This window comes from Mycteria americana, chromosome 16, assembly GCF_035582795.1.
Source record: "Mycteria americana isolate JAX WOST 10 ecotype Jacksonville Zoo and Gardens chromosome 16, USCA_MyAme_1.0, whole genome shotgun sequence".
Taxonomy (NCBI): Eukaryota; Metazoa; Chordata; class Aves; order Ciconiiformes; family Ciconiidae; genus Mycteria; species Mycteria americana.
Window position 1 is genome coordinate 8,043,209 of NC_134380.1, and position 20,510 is coordinate 8,063,718.

Sequence of the window (20,510 nt, forward strand, 5' to 3'; positions counted from 1 at the left end):
ACCTAGATATAATCCCAGATTCAATTATAAATAGCTCCTTTGCTGTTAGTATTGTATAATATTTATTGAGCAATAGGAATATGACTCATTAGCACTTATGCTAACTTTGCATAATGTGTCCTTGGACTGAGACTGTTCCATTCTACTCAACTTTTTAAAAGTGTTCATATTTAGCAGAATTCTTTTAAAAAACCAGCGTTATTATGAGATGCTCACACATTGTGATCTCAGAGAACGGGCTTGCTCTCTAGACAGGCTCTACTAATTTCTGTTCCGTTCACCCAAACCTTTCTTTACTCAAAGTTTTAATCTAAAAAAAATTTTCTTGGAAAAGCCATACTCTGATGGTGAAGAAGGATAGTTCCTTCCCCCTACGTGCAATGGCTTGGAACATGGAGGAAAGCCTGATTTTTGACAAGGTGAGTTACTTTCAAAGATTCTGTGCCCCTAATTGGAAAAAGAAAAAAAATGTGCTGTAACTATATACTGCTTCTCATCATGTAACTGCAGGCTGAAGGTTCATATTGCACCTAATCTGCAATTTACAGACAAGATCAACCTCAACTTCTCTTTGGATGCTGAAAACATTTCTGACTAAACGAGTAAAGAGCAACTAACAAGATACACAAAGGACACATTGAAATTTGTGTCTGCACACTTTGTCTCTGTTTAAAGTATATAAGGCAACTTTGACTTCATCAGAAGTATTCTGTAGTTTTGTGTAGCAGGTGGAAATTTCACAGATGCAAATGTTGATGTTTATTTTTTCTTTTTACATTCTGTTAAAAGTTTTCATAACCTTTGAGCCTCAAAGCATTCTTCTAATCTACAAACTCCATGTAACAAAATCTACAAACTCAGACTGGGGGAAGGAGCATGTGGCTGAGTCCTTGGGGCAGGAGCACAGCTGTTTTGCCCAGAGGGTGGAGCTGAAAACAACCCATCAGCTGCTTATAAAAAGCTCTTCAGTTGCTGTAGTTAGTTGTATGCAGGATTTTGCAGTGTGAATGCTTGCTTTTGCTTGCAGTTTTTGGCTACTCTAGTGGGCATTACACAGAGTGTTGCTTGATTATGAATCTCACATTTGTAGTAGACTTAACCCATGGGGAAGATACTCCTTGGAGGGGAGAAAGGTGGAAAATACCTTTGGAGTAGTGTAGCCTCAGGAAAATGGCTGATCTTGGTGAGTGTTTTCCTATCCCATTTTATAGAACAACTCAGTTCTTTTTGCCCTCCAAGTTTGAGTGTACTTAGGTGTAAAACTTTGGTTGGGTTAATATATAGCTTCATGTAAATTTTCTACAAAAGTAGATAAACTTTAGGGTTCTTCTTAGGCTACTGCTTGCATGGCAAAACTTCAACATGAGTATCTACACAGAAGTGCTGGAAAGTGTTTTGCAGTTGTTGAGTATCTGCCTGTTCCAGTAGCTCATAAGCTATTGGCCACAGATGTTACTTTTATTACAAAATATCTGAAAATTCAGTTCTCAGCTGAAGCTTTTTCTTTCTTTGTGCTAGCCTGTCCATGCACCTACAGGTGCTACTCATGCAGGTGAGCTCAAACACCCCTGAAGGGATCCAGCCATAACTGATGTTACAGCTAGCAAAGCTTAGTTTCCTTGCATACAGTTTTGAAGTGAACGTATGCTACTAATACCTTAAATTCACTGGTGAAATATCTTTTCTTAACACCTGACACAGACAATCAAATCAGCTCACATGCAAAGCCCAAAATGGGTAACTACTCTTAGTAATGTACTGCATGAAATCTATAAGAAGGGATGATAGTGTAATGCTCTATGGCTCTGGTGAAAGTAAAGATCAAGGAATAGCACCCAAAATGGCTAGAATTACAGATGCTCACATCGAATTATGTCAGTAATCTTTTATTCAGATAAGCCCTGTGTGCAACCACCCCCTAGAAGGTCAGATGGAAGGCCTTTGAAATAAGAGAAGCTTTGTACGATCAGAGAAATTAATAGGAAGTATGGCCTTAAATTTTTTGGCTCCTCTGTTTACCCTACCAGTCAATTCCCACTTCCACTGGAGACTTACAAGACTATAGAAGCTCCCAGAGTAGGCTAAATGATAGTGCTAATGCTTTGCAAATGAATAAAATAAATGCAGTGCAATTAAAAATAAAACAGAGCACACTTAATTACTGGTGCTTTTTCTTAAGAGAAGTACCACAGGATCTCACTTCAGTTTTTGTCAGAGAGAAAATCCCTCTTTATGCAGAGGCCTAAAATAAAAGTTTAGGTTAATTGAGATAGCCTGGTTTCCCTTGATAAATTCCCCTGTGTTGTTAATTAAAAAAATAAATTAATGATGAAACTGTAGAGCTGTAGGTTCAAGAGGGAAAATAATAAAAGGGAAATCTTACTTGAATGGTTTCTAGTATTACTAAAAAAAAAAAATTCTTCTGGGCAGAAATACTCTTATTGAGTTTTTACCAATTCAATAAAGTTTTTACCAATTCAAAAATTGAATTTTTACCAATTCAATATTCAATTCAATAAAGAATTGGTAAAAACAATTCTTTAGCAAGCGTTTTAAAAATAAATAAACAAACTAGACATGGTAAGTAGAATAAAATGGCAAGCCAAACAGAGCAGTCCATTATCTTCAAGTCCACATTACTTAAAGAATTTATGATGTAACTGGGATTGTCCCAGAAAAGCTGCAGTGGAAAATAGCTGCTATGAGGGGATGTTTTATAATGTTGTTTCTGTTTTTGACAGGGAAACCTTGCATTCTGTGCAATGCCTGTCACACCAGCCTATCACCTGAACATCAGGAAGGTGGAGCTCCAATATTGTGATGTTGCACTGCAGATGTTAGACTTGTCGCCCAGACATGTGAGTCTGTGTTGCAATCTCTGATTTCTTTCTAAGTGCCCAGGAAGCTCATCCTTCAGAATCTCTCCGATACGTGCTTGTTGCTAGCTCTGTTATGTATGGTTAGACAAAAAGAAAGTTCAGCAATGGTAAACTTACTCCAGTGATCAGAACGACTTTGCTTATGCTTCAGCTGAAGGTTAATTAAGGATGACTGACCTAAGACTGCACACCTAAGTTAACTAGTGGATGGGGATATTATGCAATATTAATGTCTGATTACATTTAATTAAAGTAATTAGTGCTGCTGCTTAGATGCTCAAAGTAATAGAAAAGTATGCAGAACCGTAATGGAAAAATCCAAGGAGGCTTCATGTAGGAAACCAGGGCTTAAATTAAACACAAGTACTGAATTAACTGTTTAGCCTAAAGAAATTAGTGTATGAATCTAGGAAAACATATCAAAATATTCATTATTTTCTTATTCCGGCTTAGCTAACAGACAAGGTTCTACTAGGGGTTAAGTCATTAATGAAACAAACAGTATGTCTTTCCCCAGAATTATGTTGTATTTCCATAAAAAGCTAGTCATGCATGAGTGGGAATATGCTGTATCTTTGTGTGTGGACCTCTGAAGCATTTTAGACAGCAGCCTGGTTCCTGTGCTGTACAGGAGCTACTCTTTCTTACAAGCTAGTTTGCATGCAGCCCACATACTACCTCACAATCTCATTTAACAAAGTTCTCTAGCTACTGGGTTATTCTACCAAAAGTTTCTGTATACTGATCATGTCATCTCTGCCTTTGTAAATCCCCCTGAATTTATACCACTTGAGAGCTGATTTGTTGCAAACATGTTACATAGACATAAGGTGGTATGTTTTTGCCTGATCAATGTCATGGCTTCAACCTTCTCATAACAGCAAGAAAATTGGATAAATTCAAAGTTTATTATTTCCTCTGTATGTTGGCACACTATGGACAACAGACTTCTTGTGTGTGTGTGTGTGTTATATGGGGAGAGGGTGAGGGGGAGTACTTATAGTTTATACCTATGCAAAAATCTCTGACATCCTTATTCAGTCTGTATCTTATTGCAGCTGCTCTTTTTTCAATTTACTGGGAACAATTTATATTGAGATATATGAAGATGCTCTAGTATCAGCATGACACAACAGAATGAGGGATTCTGATGGCTTTTACCAAACCTATGCATAACAACAGTGAAATAATAGCAGCTAGAACAATAAAGGAAGGATTGAATGCTATTCTCCTGTGATGAGTGCCAAGGATTTGCCTAAATAAATACAAGCCTCCCTTCTCCAGAGAAAAGCAATGGGTGAACAGTGTCTGATAAGGATGCCCTTCTGTAGGTACAGCAAACTTGCAGATAAGCGTAATGGTACTGTGTACAGTGTGTGGACAGGTAACAGTCTGCATCCACATTGTGAAAGGAGGCAGTAGTTTTCCCAGTATAGGATCAGAGGTGCATGCTGTGTATGATGTCTCAAATATTACTTGATCTTGGAAAAAAATTATGCTGGTCTTGAAAGTCTACATCATGAAAGGGTTGTGGACAGTTAAGCAGTGTCTCCTAATCACTTGCCTGGCTGTCAAGGGCTTATTTATAACTAAGTTTCTCAGAGTTTTACCTCATGCTCTCTTTCTGCATCTCGCTCTTAGCAAAGCCATACAGAGTCTGTAGCTAGAATTGCTCTGAGGCACTTTCTGAAGAGTCCTCGTGACGCACTGACTGAAATAGTTTCATCTAGCTCAGAAGAGAACAGATGCATCACTTGGGGTGGGGTGAGATGACTCTGTGCTTCCCAACACACCTGGCTCTGGGGATAGAGCACTCCTGGGGGTTCATCCAGTAGCAAAGCTGCCCTGGGCTGTGTCTGTCTGCTACATTCAAGTCCTGGCTGTGTTCTCCATTCTGAAATGACTATGAAAGACTAGAAGTCCATGCCCTACCTGGTGAAACGTTACCCATCAGCTCTCAACTTCACAGTCTAGGGAGTCCTTAAAGATACTTGCATTTACTTGGAAATGTGCCTGTAATTGCAGAGAGTGGCTCTGCAAGGTTTCTACAGCAAAATCATAATCTTTGTTGCTAAGCCATAAAACATATGAGAATTTATTTAAGATAAAATCCTGTCTCTCTGTGCTCTTCTCCTGATTTAAGGCTCTGATGTCTGTTGTGTGCCATAATGAATCACTGGCAGGAGGAGCCATTCTTAGCTGTTCAAAGTTTTGAAAGAATCCTGTTTCCCGCTCTCTCTGCTCCACCTTCCTGTTCATACATTTGCATTACCTTCCTAGGTTGTCTTATCCTCAACTCGCAGCTTGCTTTTGTTAAGCTAACTTTTATTAAAAGTGCTTAACCTCAGCAGCACACATGACTTATTACTGCTCTGGGAACAAAAGCAAAGGGCAGGCAGGTTTCATGCATGGTAGGCATATGATTTCTATCATTGCAAAGTTTCGTAATATCCAGGAAATATCCCTGTATTTCTCAGCACAGCTTCCGAGTTCAGGGAAAAACATAGTAGACTTTCTACTATGTTCCTTGTGTTGCCTCATATAAGTAAATTAGATAGTATAGCAGCAAATCAAATAGAGAATAAGATATCTGGGAGAAGATCATGTTTAAAAAAAGCTGCCATCCTCAGAACTAGGTACAAGTGGAGACTGTCCTGCCACCAACCTCTTGTCTACCTTATGTGTCTCACTGATCTGATGATTATGTTTCCTGTAGTGGGCACTTGGAATAAGTAGGTTATTAAAATAGTGTTAGCTGTGCAAACCTTTCACTGAGGAAACAACCTCTGATTTAGGTCTGAGCAATGCAGGGACTCTGGTTTAGGAAGTAACTAGATAAGCAACACTTTGTATAATAGATATCATACTACATTGAGTTTGGAATATTTATATGAATGAAAACCCTTATGTAGTTGATTTTTGTGTAACCCAATGAAGAACTACATAAAAATGAGGAAGCTTCTTTAAAAAGAACACCTAGATGATATAATGGACACTGGGATTGCCAGAATATAAATTAAGTTTTAAGGTGGTATGTGTTTATTCTGAGCCTTTGTTGAAATAGGGCCAAGAAGCCAGCAAGCTTCAACAGGGGAAAAAAAAGAGGTGGCTAGAAATAAGAGTGTATCCTTCAAAAAAATGGTGTCCAAATAAGAAAAATGGAAAAGATTATAAACTCTGACAAGTTAAATATAGAACTAAAATAAGACAAGCGAAAAGACACTGAAGAACCATTTGCTAAAGGCATAAAAGCCACTAATAACTTTTTTCAAGCATATGAGAGGCAAGGATCCTGTCTGAGTCTGTAGGGCCAGCTGATGATCAAGCTGTAAAAGGAGCACGTGAAAGATAATGTAGCAGCAAAGCTGTATCAGTTCTTTTCCTTATTGCTTACAAAGGTGCCTAGGGAGGTTCCCACACAGGAGCTTCGTTATGGGGAATGAATCTGAGAAACTGTCTCAAAATGAAGCATCAGGAAAATGTATAGTATAAATTGATAAAATGATAAAATTCATTTTATCAATTTAGTAGTAAAAATTGATAAAATGAACAAATTCATTAGGGTCAGTCAGAACTCTAGGATGAGCCCACACACAGTGACCTGAATTGCCAAAATCCTCACATAAAATCTGCATCAGTCTGAGAAATAAAAAGTAGCAAATGTGATCTAATTTTTATGGTGCTTATTTTTATAGGTCCTTATTTTTTGCAAGGTATCTGCTACTGGTCACTGTCAATAATAGGAGATGGATTCTAGTCAAGACAGTAAAGTCATTGCTGTGTTGCACTGCATTAAGACTGTAACTTCCTCTTTGAAGTTTGCTCAACTTTCAAGAGCACAGATTTTCTGAATTTAAGTTACTCTAGAGTTCATGAGTTTAAATAAAAGGAGTCAACTTACTCATGCAGCAGATCCTTGTTTATATATTTAAGCTTTAACATCAGCCCTGGCAATAGCATAAAACACCATTTGATTCTGTTTGTGCAGCAATTATTCTTGCCCTGTGTAATTACTGGTCCCTCAGATAAAATCTCAAGCTACTTTACTGAAGCTGGGAATTGAAACCACAGAGAGAATCGGCTATCTATGTACATCAATAAAGCAGTCCATTAATTATTTCCACCTACTCAACTTGAAGAAAATTACCATACTAATGCCTCTGGATAACCACATGACCTGCTCGGCTTCTACATAAAAGCCAAACGTAAAGTCATAAAGGCTTTGAGAGATAAATCAGGGACACCAAAGAAATGACAGAGTATAGAATGGCATTCATGTAAGTAATTGGTCACAGAAATCTCCAGACTACAGTAATATTAGACAGTATCACAATGGCTTCAAATTTGAGAACTGAAACTATTCTGATTTCTTTTTAAGAAGCAAAAAGTTGATAGCTGAAATATATCCTTGAGAGTAAGACAGCATTACCATTATTCAAAAGATGGTAAAAAATATTAACATTTTCCATCAATAAATCTTGAAACATATTAAAAAAAAAAAAAGAAAATTGTGAGGAACTCTAACAGCATCCTATTACATACTGCTAATTTCATATTGGTCTGTTCAAATGTCATCTTCCCTCTGTATGAAGGATTCTCAATGACAGGAGAAGTTCAACAACTGCACTGGCTAAATGAGAAAGAACAGAAAACTGGAAGGGGGAAATGAGGAGTTAAGATTCTGGAAAGACACTTTCCTTTAAAAGGTGTTAATTTTCTGCTATGTCTTTAACAGAGACATCCTGTAATACCCTCTTCAATTTACCTTTTAAATTATAACTGCTTATTTCTGCCTAATTAAACATTTTCTTCAATTAAGACTATTACCTGGAAAAAAGTATTTAGCAATCACAATTAGTGATCTCTAACCTTGCAAAGCTTTTGCTTATTTTCGTCTACACATTTGGGATACCAGTGTGGAAAACACTACCACTTCTTTCATTACACCGATTAAACCAGACTAATTCACTTTTATAGGTTATGTTACTCTTAGGGTAAAGAGCAGTTACACAACAGTATGTAATTAGATTTTTCTCTGTCACACTGTGGTGAGTTAACACATATACTAAAACTATACAATCAAATACTACTTTAATGTTTCCCAAAAATATAGGTTAGCTGCTTAAAAGGTACTTATAGATGCTTTTCATATTATCTCTTCTTTTTGCATTATTAATATGGCAGGGGTAGGAAGGGGTGTATCTATAGGCAGAGGTATATCCAGGTCCAAAACTAAGCAACTTCAGTAACAATCTTCTAGGGCCATCGTTACTACTATTCTGAAAATATAATGTACTTCTCTCTCTCATTCCAGTCAAAAGGATTATACAGTCTTAGGGAAAACTGTCTTTCTGTGTAATGTTAGCGAAGCTCCCACTGCTGAAAGGTGTAACATAACTATGTCAAGAAATGGAAATGAAAACAGATTAAAGGACAGTTTGGTTTAAAGGTTAAAAAAAACCTGGAATGTTTAGTGGAGTTGGCGCAGATTGCTCATTAGAATGTCAGTCCTGGGTAAAGGAAATGCTTCTTGGTAAAAGAGCTAAAAATGAAAAAGGGGAGGGGAGGAAGGCAACACCCTCTCCCTCTTTTCTCAACACAAGACACTGAGCATACACATGGACTGGATCAGTGCCTGTGCCTGCCATTCAGTCATTGGGCTCTCTTATTATGTCTGCCAGTGCCCGGGATGCTTGTATGAGTAACTAGCTGCCACAGTTACTTGCCACTCAGCTGGCAGTTTCTAATCAAGTCTGGTCAGTCCCTCAGTCATCAATCACTGCCAGGGTTCAACAGATTCCCCTTGAAGCAGGCAAAGAACAAGCTGGCAATCACAACCAAGTAAGTTTGCGTGACACTCACTGTAATTTGGGGGGTGGAAAAGAAGGAGATTTTGCCCTGGATTTAAATGTAGACTGAAAGGGAAAAAGATGAAATGCAAAAAGACTGCAATGGTCATTCTGCCCTTTAAATAGGGCTGAAATGCAGGAAACCCAGGTTTTGAGCTATCCTATGATCTCTAAAATTAACCTTTCTTTTTCATGTTTCTTCATCTTTAGTTTTTCTGTTTGTGCTGTGGTTCATGCTGTAAAACTGGAGACTTTGGCTGTTACTATTAAAATGAATTACTGTTCTGAGGCAGGGTGAGTGAGATCTAAGGTTTTAAAGAAGATCCAGAAGAAAAGTGAAGAAAGCTTTACATAGATGAAATTGGAACACAGGAGAAAGTTCAGAGAAAAGTAATTTGGAACTTATTGTTTTAAGGAAAGGGGAAAGACTGCTTATCCAGCAGATAACTTGAGCTCTTTTCTATAGATTCAGCTTTATTTTAATGTCTTTGGGATACTATTGATCCTTTTGCTGAAAAATATAAATGAAAGAAGGAACATAGAATAAATATGCTGGCTTTTGTAATTTTTTTATCAAAAGTGCTCTTTCTGGATATCCCAGTCCGTCACAGCATACTGTTACTAAAACAAACAACTCTCAGGTAGTACGTTGGAATTTAACTATTTCTTGCCAAATTCAGTATATGTCTGCATCTCTCACCACTTCCTTTGTTAGGATGAATATAATGAGCATCACATTCTGAAACTACGGGGCATTAAGGGATTCAGTTTGGAGAAGGCAGGCGCTGAGGTGTAAGGGTTATGTGTGAGGAGCATCCAGTAAGGGTTAACCAGTCCCATTCTCCAAAACATTTGTGTATGTGACAGTGGCCTCTTGAGAATTACTTGTAGCTATGTACTACTTTGGTTTCCCTTAAGACTCTTACAGCTAATGACAGCAAGTAATGCAGAAATGTCCTGGCTCTGCTGACTTGCAAAGACAAGTGAGGAGCAAGCACAGAGTTCACCACTGAGTGCTGCAGTTCATATCTGTAATGACAGTTCAAGACAGAAACACTGATGTTCTGTGCTCTGGTATTTTCTAGAGTAATCAGATTTCTCTGACCCCATTCCACAGGGCTCTGGCCCTGCCTGGGGATGCTGTTTCCACAGTGAGATTTTCAAAACTCTAACTTTGATTGTTCTTGGAAAGGCCAGAAGTCCTTAAGACAGCTGACCAGATGCACTTACAGGCTGAAAAAAAGTTGTCTGGGTAATACAGATATCTTAGAAGTCCAACATGGTGCTGCCAAGCCACAACTCTAAACAGAGGCACTACCACAAAATATTTTGGAATGGAAAGAAACATTGGCCTCTCCTCAGCTGTTACATCAAACTATTCAGCTAATTGCTGTCCAGTGATTGATCTTTCACTGAATGATCTGCTTTTCCTAACTGCAGTTACACTCTGAAGATCTGATACTTCTGATAGGGAAGAATCTAGTTACTGCTTCCTTGATAAAATGTTGTACATATACCATGTGGCACACAGCCTCTGCAGATAGGCTGCTGCTGTGCATAGAAGCCAGCTTAACTGTTATCTAGGAAAACCTGCATGTTTAGGGAGAATCCAGCTCTCTTGTATCAAGTGATTCACCTGAAATACTCCTGGGATGTTTCTGCTATCCTGTGCGTGCAACAGGCAGAAGCAGAAAAGGCTTAGTGGTCCCTCTGACTCAGGATGAACCTGGCTGCATGGGCATCCCAATAACTAAGGATGCTGTAGAGGAGTCTCACTTGCTGTCTTCTCCCTTCCTCCTGAATAAGTGTTTGTATCTCAAACATTTGAAAAACTCTTTACACAGGAATACTGTCTGAGATGTAAGGGGATAGTTGAGTGCAAGGGTATTCTTTTGGTTGATGCCACATTATTTCTGTATTGTGTGCACACCATGGGACAAATACACTGCATAGGAAATGTAATGGTTGCCTACCCAACAAATCCCTGCATCATCAATCAGCTGAATGTCAGGTGGTAACTAGTATAATGAGTGTAAGGCTGGTCATCATTGGCCTAATTTTCAGAAATGCTGAAATGCATTCTCTGAATTCCCTGAAATTGTGTGAGAATAAGGGAAGGTGGGAAAGGATTCACTTTCTTTAAAAACTTGGGCCACTTATATAATCTGAAAATTCTATCAGTGTGGTGTCTAGTCCAGAAAAATCCTGTACAAACAACATAAATACTGAATACCTTCTTAGAGGAAAGAAACTGCACTGGTACAAGACTATCTGTAAATCCCCTACAAACTAGAGAAGAAATGAAATTATTCCTCTTCACCAAATGGCTAAAATGTAAAAAATAGCTGGAGAAACATCTCATGTTATACACATCTTCCCTCTTCAAGCTCCAAACCTGCCTCTGCTTGTTAGAGCTATTCAAGTGGGTTTGTCCATGGTCATATTGGCTTTTGCAGCAAATGCAAGGCAATACTACATGCTTACTCAAGTTTTTGCATACCTATTATTCAAACAAGTTTTCTGTTTTTAATATCCTCTATGAACTTGCCATTATTAGGAACTCTCTGCCACTGGATTAATTGTCATATGTGTTGCTCAAATATACTGCAATTTTTTTAATGACAAGGTCATATTTCAAACCTTTTCGTCTGTTAATGCATTCAGTTTTGAATTCTGCTGTGAATCTGAGTTTCCAAACAACCTTGCTGATCTTGCTGAGGCTGCTTTTGGACAGAGATACAGCAAATGAAACTGCTGAGTTTTGCTGTCAGTGAGGAAACATTTTGCAAATATATAGGCTTTCACAAGGCTGTGAAGGTTCTTAAATACTCACCTAAATGTGTATTTAATGATACCAGTAAGTGTTTTCTCATTTACTTTGAAGTTTCTGCATTTGCAGTCAAATACAGAGGAAAGTTCTGCAGCACTCCCATCAGACATGCTAACTGGGAAGGTTCTCAAGCTGGTTTTGTCTGCAAACAAACAAAACCCCAAACCGCCCCTCCAACCTCCCAAAAAACAGAAAGGAAAAAAAAAGCAAGCAAATAAATACTCTAGTCATTGCTTGGAGTGGAGAAAGGGAGGACAGAGTGCTGGATGCAAGTGGAATAGATTTGGGCAGGAATACAAAGCAGTGCAGGGAGGGGCAGTGCATAGGTGAGGCAGGGTGCACACGGATCCGCTGCCACTCTACATACTTTGTCAAAAATGAAGATAGCCTGCAAGTTTCAGCAGTTACAGATTCAGCCTGTAGGGGCTGAAAATTATGTTGAACTTAGCACGGAATACAAATTTTGATCTCTACTCTCACATCCTTTTGCCATCTACATTTTAAATAACCTCTCTACAAAAAAAATAGGTAAATATATATATGTATCTTATTTAGTTACATTACAGGTACTAGATCTTCGGTGCTAAGAAATCAAAGTATGTAAGACCCAGACATGCATGATTTTTAATGCTTGAATTTTTTAAGAAAAGGCCTTCTCAAGTGCTACAATATATTATTATATCAGGAGTGGGGAGTTAAACTATGCTGAAGTATTGTCATAATTATTCCATCTAAAATTAGCCACCAGAGGGCAGATCATGTGTTCTTAAAGGGTTTGCATGTTGTGCCAGGGATCTGAGATGGACAGGACCGGACTAGTGCTTCCCCTGAGTTCAGTGTCTTCAGTCTCCTTGTAAATAGCTCGTCGATGGATGGGGGAGAACAGGCAAGGGGTTACATAAAGAAGGAGCCAGAGAAGGACAAGCATGGAGGATGTGCAAGAAAGCAGGGCTATGCATTGCGGCAGTCTCCCAGCTGCTGGCAGGAGGCCAGCAGCTACAGGACTGAGCATCAGGTCAGAGAGTAGACCCACAGGACAGGCTGTTCAGAGACGATTACTTGAAAACAGCTCAAGGAGACTGTTAGTGTAAGCCAAAGTGCCAGAACAGTGTGGATACTCTAAAGATGGAGGCTAAAGGAACTATCTCCTCTCAGTGTTGTAGGGTGACACTACCATACTTTTGTGTGACTCTGATACACTGCTATTGCTGCTCCTAATCTGATTGTGCCTGATCTCACTGTTAACACACACATGTAAAGACACAAAGAGCGACTCCCCCAAATTGCTTTGAAGCTTCTGACTGCAGTCAAACACACAACTCAATCTAGCAATTGAATCATAAGATCAAATTTGCTCTGAATGCATCAGCAAGAATTGATGCAGGTAACAGGTAAGGAGTGGATGCTCCCTCTTGATGTAAGACAGGGTTTGGAAATGAGCTGCTACGCTGTCATCAGTGCATGAAAATGGAAGTGCACTTCCTTGATGCAGAAAGCCAACAGGAGTAACTGAGTTGTGAATGTCAGGTGTGTACTCAAGGTTAGATCAAATAGCCACTGCAAGGAGAATCCTCTATTATTTCCAACTAGCAACTCCACAAACTGACTGAAAAAACTGTTTAGCACAGCAATAATCTTTCCAGAACCCTTCCTTAGCTGTTTTCTTAAGCTGTGGGTGTGTATGCAAATCTCTTACTAGTGTCAATCAGAGCACTACAAAAAATGCTGCTCATCTGTCCAGTGCTGGAAGGTAGCATAAGTTTCTAAGGCAATAATCATGTGACATTGTCTTTCTGTGGCTTGTAATGACTTATTTCAGCTTGTGAAAAATGACAGTAGCAAGCACACTATTTATGTGACAAATACAGCAGTGCATGAGCATCATCCAATCTGCAAGGTAACTGTTCCACCTTGAAGAGCATCACAGCAGCACCCAATATGTTTTAGCAAAGCAGTAGAGAGACTAGTCAGAGATGCAATGCTTAGAATGCAGAATTGTAAAATCTGTAAGGCACAAAGACCATAATCTACTTCCCAGTGTGTTCACAGAGAGAACAGAGGGCCTGTAGCTCTAGAACGCTCCCAACAGCCTATTTCTCTCTGCCAGAGACTGTAGCAGCAGCTCAGAAGGAATGAGCATCAATTGCTTCCAAGGGAGACGTGTAAAAGATAACGTATGTTGCCTTTTTGGCAGCAAAGATTCACTGGAAGATAGTGCCTTGGAGGCTTTATTACTTGTGACCTTCACACAGAACTGAATACATCTTATTTTCTGAATAATTTCAGCCTGTGGATACAGTATTTGATGGTCTTTCTAGCAGTAGAAGCATAAAATCACACCTTCCTTGAGAAAGCGGTTTAGGAAGAAAAGTGTTAAATGGTTATATCCAGATGGAGTAGGAACTTTACGGCCATGCACATGGAAAAGGCTGCAAAGATTACTAATGTCAAAAGTACTTTCTTACGGATCCAAGCTCTTAAATCAACTCTAAAATGTATTATGAATATGATTATCAAATACACCAGGTAATAAAAAAAAACCATTACCTAGAGGCCAAATCTGTATCCTCATAATCACTGAAAACGTAAGTTTAAGTTAACCTGTGTGTCACAGGCTTGCTAATATTTTTAGAAATCAAAATATGAATAGAGTAGTCCTGGAAATAGGACTAATTGAACTAGTTAACTGTAATTCCTTAGGCTTTGGAACTACTAGCTGTTAAGCTTTCCTACCTAATTTTTTTTTGAAGAAAAAAATTCTTCTGACTTAAGTTCTCACTTGATTTTTTTTCAGTTTTCATTTGAATTAGCTGAATAAACATACTGATGTAAACATTATCTCTGACCCAACAGAGAAACTGCACCTGTCGAAAAGGTCATTTGGAACTATAACAAAGTGGTTCCGTATGTTGGCCAGTGTCTTCCATCAGTGCACCAGTCTGGCTTTAACACTAGCAAAAAATAAAGTACTCCTTTTTAAACACAAATTATATTAGCTGATCTGAATATATTTAGTGTTAGTTGACATGATTTCGATTTGTGCTCTCAGTAAAAAAGTGAACACAAACTGTTACTGATGAACATAATGCTTATTTTTCTGTAACAGCCTTATGTATTTTAGGTATATGGCAATGTGCTTTAGTATTACTTATGCACTTCTACTAGAAGTAATATCCAGAAGGCTTAGTAAGTACAGATTAGCTATCTTTAGTGTTCTTGCTTCTGTTTAAACTTCCTCTGACACAAAGCTACCACAGCTAAGTCCGTAATTGTAAATCCTATTAAAATTGACATGTACAAATACCCATTCACTATAGATGAAGTTTACTCTCAACAGGCTTTTCCAGTATGATCTGACCAGTACAATCAAAATTTTATTTCTTTCCAGTTTACTTAACCAAGTTTCTGCACTGTCCCAGGCAGACAGGAAATGGAATGATTTTTTGAGATTTGACAGGACAAACAGAAATTTTTTTTCCTTGAAAGCTTTCTATCTTGATCTCTCACAACAATACATACAATGACTTTTCTGTCTGAGCTTTAAGAAAGGTATTTCAAGAATCAAAACAATTCAGTTCCTACGCTGCTTTTCAAACAGCTGTAGAAATTTTGCTGAACTGTAGTGGTACACATTGAAATAAAAATCCCTCTTGGTTTGCATTCAGCTTAGCAGAAGAGCAACAGTGGTTTAGCAACTATATGTGCAGTGACTAAACTTACTCCAGTCTGTGTGCCTTTCTTAACAGAAAAGACTGGATATGTTACGAGGAAAATGGAAAGTGCTCATTTCAGAAATATATTCTGGCTAAGTAAAAAGTTGAACGTGAATCACAAGACCTTAGCAAAACAAACAAAAAAATTTCTCATGGCTAGTGTTAGCAACACTGTCTTCCTAAAGTCTTCACTGTACTACCCAGAATTACCTTGCTATTAATGGTGGTGCAAGAGAAACAGGGCAAAGTCTGAGTCTCACAGTTACGCAATTGTCATTGGGAGCTTCACCTACATCAATAGCGATGCTTTTTCTTTGTTCTGCACTATTAGCTGTTGTCAGCTAGGGTAACGGATATATCTATTATGCTGCCAAAGGAAACCAGCAGAGCAATATAATGACAATTCCTGGACCACTTATAAGCAGCCTACTACCTAACGTACAAGAGGAGTATTAATTTATTTTCTGTAGCATTAACTGTGGCCAATTTAATAAGAAAATGGTCTCTATACATCATTTCATGGGACTTGGCCCAGTGATTTGCTCCTTAAGTCTTAGGATGTGAAGTAATACTTTTTGCTATATTTGTGTGTGAGATATTTCCAAACATAACAATGCCTGGTGTTCTTGTTACTCCACTGATCTGCTATGATTGTGATTTTTAGTAATAATCACTCTTTTGAAACCTCAGTGTGGTGATTTCAGTGGCACCACGTCCTAAGTTTGAAAATCTTAACAGCTTCAAAAGGAAACAATTTGAGCACTGAATATTTCCTAACAAGGAAGAAGTAGCTAATAATAGTAAATTATCTGGCTTTGCAGAAAACAGTTTTACTCTTGGTGATTCCAAGGGGATGTCTTGCAGGTTTTTTGGCAGAAAATAATCCAGTTTTAGATTATTTAAAGTTCCCTCTCGTTTCTTTTGTGTGTTTCAAAAAATTTTGATCATTTATTCAGCAAAACATTCTTCAACGTTTTGTTTCCTCAGAAAAGCCATAGTTATCAAATTATCTGGCCGAATTTTCTGGCCGAAATATTTTTATTCAAATACAATTAGTGCTTGCAGCTAAGTGCTTCCCTGAATTACAGATACATTCTGAATACACATCACTTGCCAAAAGATACTAAATAAATTATCCCATCTAATTCCAAATTTATGCTTAATGTCTTTTACAATCCCTGAAATTCCCCCTTTAACTTCTACTTTTTGGCATGTTTCATGCATGTTCTATTTTTGCTACGTAGCATATAAAATCAATGTGGACACAACCTCTTAAACAGAGGGGATATTTGCAGGTGGCTGAGGAAGAATCTCTGGTTTTGTTCACACAACTGAGTTTGCCTGTTTTCAGTTTCTCTTCCTTCAAAAAACACTCCAATTTGCAGAACTAAAAACTCCATAAACTGTAACCTCTGGGAAACTTCTTCTCTGATACCATCTAAAGCTTCTTGCTGCCATCATTGGTGGAAGGATTTTGTGATGCATTTTAAATCAAAAGTTCTTATGAAATGTTGTCTGGATAAAGAAGTTCAGATGGACTGCCTAATGTACAAGACCACAGCAGTCATCACGGACCTGCCTGGGTGTCTCCAAAGATGCCAGTGATTATGAAGTCTCCAGTTCTAGAATTTTTTTTAAAAAGTAGGAAGCACAGTTTTTGCAGCCTAGTGAGGTTTCTTTAAGATCTCTTTTCCCTGAGGTAATGCTTCTTAACTCCTTAGGTCCAAAATCACTCTAACTCATTAAGCAGACAAACCTCATTTTCTGCAGTCAAAACAAACATATTACTTCCAAGGCAACTGCTACTCTCCACAGGCTGAAGATGCAATAAGCTCACATTTAAAACAGGTGTTAACAGTGCTAAAGTTGATGGGCTCAAGTTTCCTCCTGTGAACTATTCATTATGTGTATGTTAGAGGTGGCTCTTTAACTCATACGTTACCTATCTACTTCTAACTACTCATGAGTTGCACTTCCTGGTGAAATCATGGTTGGTGCCTCCGTAACAGAGCAGAAGGCCCTTCTCCTCAAATCTTCTGCTGGAAATTTCATTCACACATGTAAAACCAGCTGGACATTAAATCCTAGACCTTGAGATCCCTGAAAACTCACTTGGGTATTGCAAAGCAAATGGACACCCAACCAATGAGAAAATCACCCAATGAGGACACCCAAACCTAGGAGAAGATAATTTCCATTTCAGAGATCTTAGTGAACTCCCACTAGATCCCTGTCACAATGTGCTTTTAAGCAACATATAAGGTTTAGGATGATTCCTGCAACTTGCTAGCCTGTATACAAAAAACCCCTTAATTTGAGATACACAGGATATTCTTACTTAGTTTCTTTTTAAGCTGAATATTCTATATTTAACTTATTTTTGTAGTCTAAGGGTGCATGAAAATTTGATTATAACGAACAATCTATTAGGCAAGTTTTGGTGCATTACCTTGATGACAGATGAATGCAGATAGCTTGTTGACATCTGCCTGCTCTCGTATTTAAATACTTTCTTACTTTTCTCGTATTTAAATACTTTCTTAACTCACCTGTCCTATCTAAACTCCCTTAAAAAGATCTTTGGATGTTTTCCTTTAAGCTTAAGCAGCATCTGACAGGATACTCCGTGGCTAACATTTAATAACTCTCACAAGGAAAAAATTCTCAGCATGGAAGTGTGGAAACTAATAAATACATTTAGCTTCTCAGTCTGCACGCCCATCTCCATATTTTGTCATGAATGAGGCTTAATTAAATAAATTGAAATTCCCGAGTTTGTCAAAAGAGTTTTTAAATTCTTCTTTTTCCTAGTTGTTCTTCTTATCCCTTGTACATTAGCATTTCTAAATTGTAAAGAAATCCTATTAAATTTTGCATTAGAATACTTCCACAGATCCTGAATTTGGCAATGACTGTTCTGGCCGCTGACTGTACAGGAGCAGGTGGCACTGGGAACAATAAATAGTTTTAAAACTAAGTAAGCTTCTTTTCACTCCTTAAAAACAAGATGTTGTCAACATTTCAGGCTTAGGATCAACATTAAACAAGACATAAAATTAAGGCAGCTTCCCTGAAACTTTGCCATAAGGTAAAAGCACCTTAGAGGCAAATACCTGCTAGGGTTCTTAATAAAACAAAATACTCAAACCTTCACAAGTGTGTTTCTAACTACCGATTTTACCTTTTGCCTTGATTTTTCCAGAAGGAAAAGAAATTGTGATTTCAAGTGGGAGAAAAAATTCCTCCATTTTGAATCTGGGTGTCTCTGAATTTGGGCAACTGCATAAACCAGGCAGGATTGTTCAAATGTTTTCTTCATTACCGGAATGATCATCCCCTCTTAAATGTTGACAGAATCTGTCATTTTCATCTGCCCATTATTCACTGTATACATAATGCTAGTTAAAATTAACACCAACACTAGCTTGCAGCTTGTCCTTTAACACTTACATGCAAACCTGTCAGTTCTTCACATTACGATACATTTACTCTTTTCAAAACGCATTCAAGCTGACTATTAATTCTACAGTCCTTGACTTCATAGGCAATATAAACTTTAAAATGGTAATTGAGTCATCTTTTGAGCTGAAAGGGAGAGCAAAGTATGATGTGGCCAACAGCGTGCTGTTTACTCGGCAGTAAAGTTTATGGAGTACTGCTTTATTCAGACAAATTATTAGGTTCAGTACAGGTGGTAGGTGGATGACACACAGTCATGATGTACAGAAAATCCATACCCATTATCTGGCAGCATCTTCTAGCCTTGAGATCTGTGAATTTACAGCTGACTTTGGAGCTATGGCCGACAGTGACATTCAGCATGGAGACTGTGTCACTTCCCCTGTGGAGGGCATAAAACTCACAAGTAGAAAAGGTTGGCAGGAGGATCTATTCCTCATTTTTTTGATAACTATTAAAACTTCTGACACACTGTGGGTTTTTTGACAATGTTACTATTATGAGTACAGATGGGGAAATGGGACAGTTTTCTACACATCCCCTCGCTGCAAGTGCCGTATTCTCTTTTTCTACAGTGAATTGCATGAGCTACTTATTCTTCTGTTTTTTAAACTGAGTATGTCTAGATCATTCATAAGTCAATAGTGCTGTATTTGCTGCCAGCTTTTTACATCGACAAACATAGCCATTGCTGAAAAACATCCTAGTGCAGTCCATTCATAACTGTCTTCTGTTTCCATTTTGAAATACTACTTACATGATGTGAAAAGTGCTAATGTATTGTCTGCTGATTTTTCTGATCAATCATTTATTTTGAATGTTACCAGAGGTGTCTGAAAGTTAGAAATCGAATAAGAAAGTGGTTCTCCTTACTCTGACTTCAGTGCTTAAAATGGCTGAAAGCCTGAGTGCCTCTTCGCTAGTCTAAACCAGATTTTGTGTAGACATGGTACTTATTCCTTCAGATGATCTTTATTTCTTTATTTTAAATACAAGGTACAAGGATAAAGTATGATTTAAAGTTTATCAGAAGATTCAAACTATTTTTTTCAATGTGGATGTAGCTCATTTTATGCTCCTTTAAGAGATCAACTTTTACCACCTGTGAGGCATTTGCACAGTGCTGAACCCCTGAAAATCTGCCACCCTTATACAGGTTCTGATAATTATATTGGATCAGCAAATACTTGCTGTCAACTTAACATTCCATTTTCCACTGTTAAAACTCCTATCAAAAACATAGTAAAGGAGAAATACTAACTGTATGGAAAAGGTTCCAAACTGGTGAGGTTTTGTTTAAGTTAATAGGGTTGTGCTTACTTTATTAAGAAGTGAGGGTTTGGTTCTCCGCTATTCTCTGTTTTTAAAATATATCCAACTTAGCCTTAACCATCTAATATCTTTTGGATTAATTGCTAAACCCTCAGATAGCACTACTTAGCGAACATATAGCATAAATATCATTCCTCCTTACGAAGTACTTAATAGATCCAGTTTCTCTGTTCTGAGAAATTCTGGTTGCCGTCTCATGCTTTTATGTATTGTGCTGCACTTCATAATCCTCACTTGTCCTCAAGAGACTTGATGCCAAATTCAGTGCTAGAGCTCCCAACGGAATTACACCACTTCAAATTCAGCCTTGGCTGGTATTTCACCTCATGAATTAAGGAACTGAATGGTTATGACACCTTTTATTTCCTTGGATTTCACATATTCCAGATGACAGGAATAATTTTCAAAAGGCAAAGTAAAGGGTAGAATCTATTGAGGTAGAATCCAG

The 20,510-nt window shown here is 38.0% G+C and overlaps 1 protein-coding gene across 1 annotated transcript in view; it reads right to left on the reverse strand.

The window, feature by feature from the left end:
* CA10 (carbonic anhydrase 10) overlaps window positions 1-20,510 on the reverse strand; it is a 209,991-nt gene that overhangs the window by 125,986 nt on the left and 63,495 nt on the right. The window lies entirely within an intron of this gene.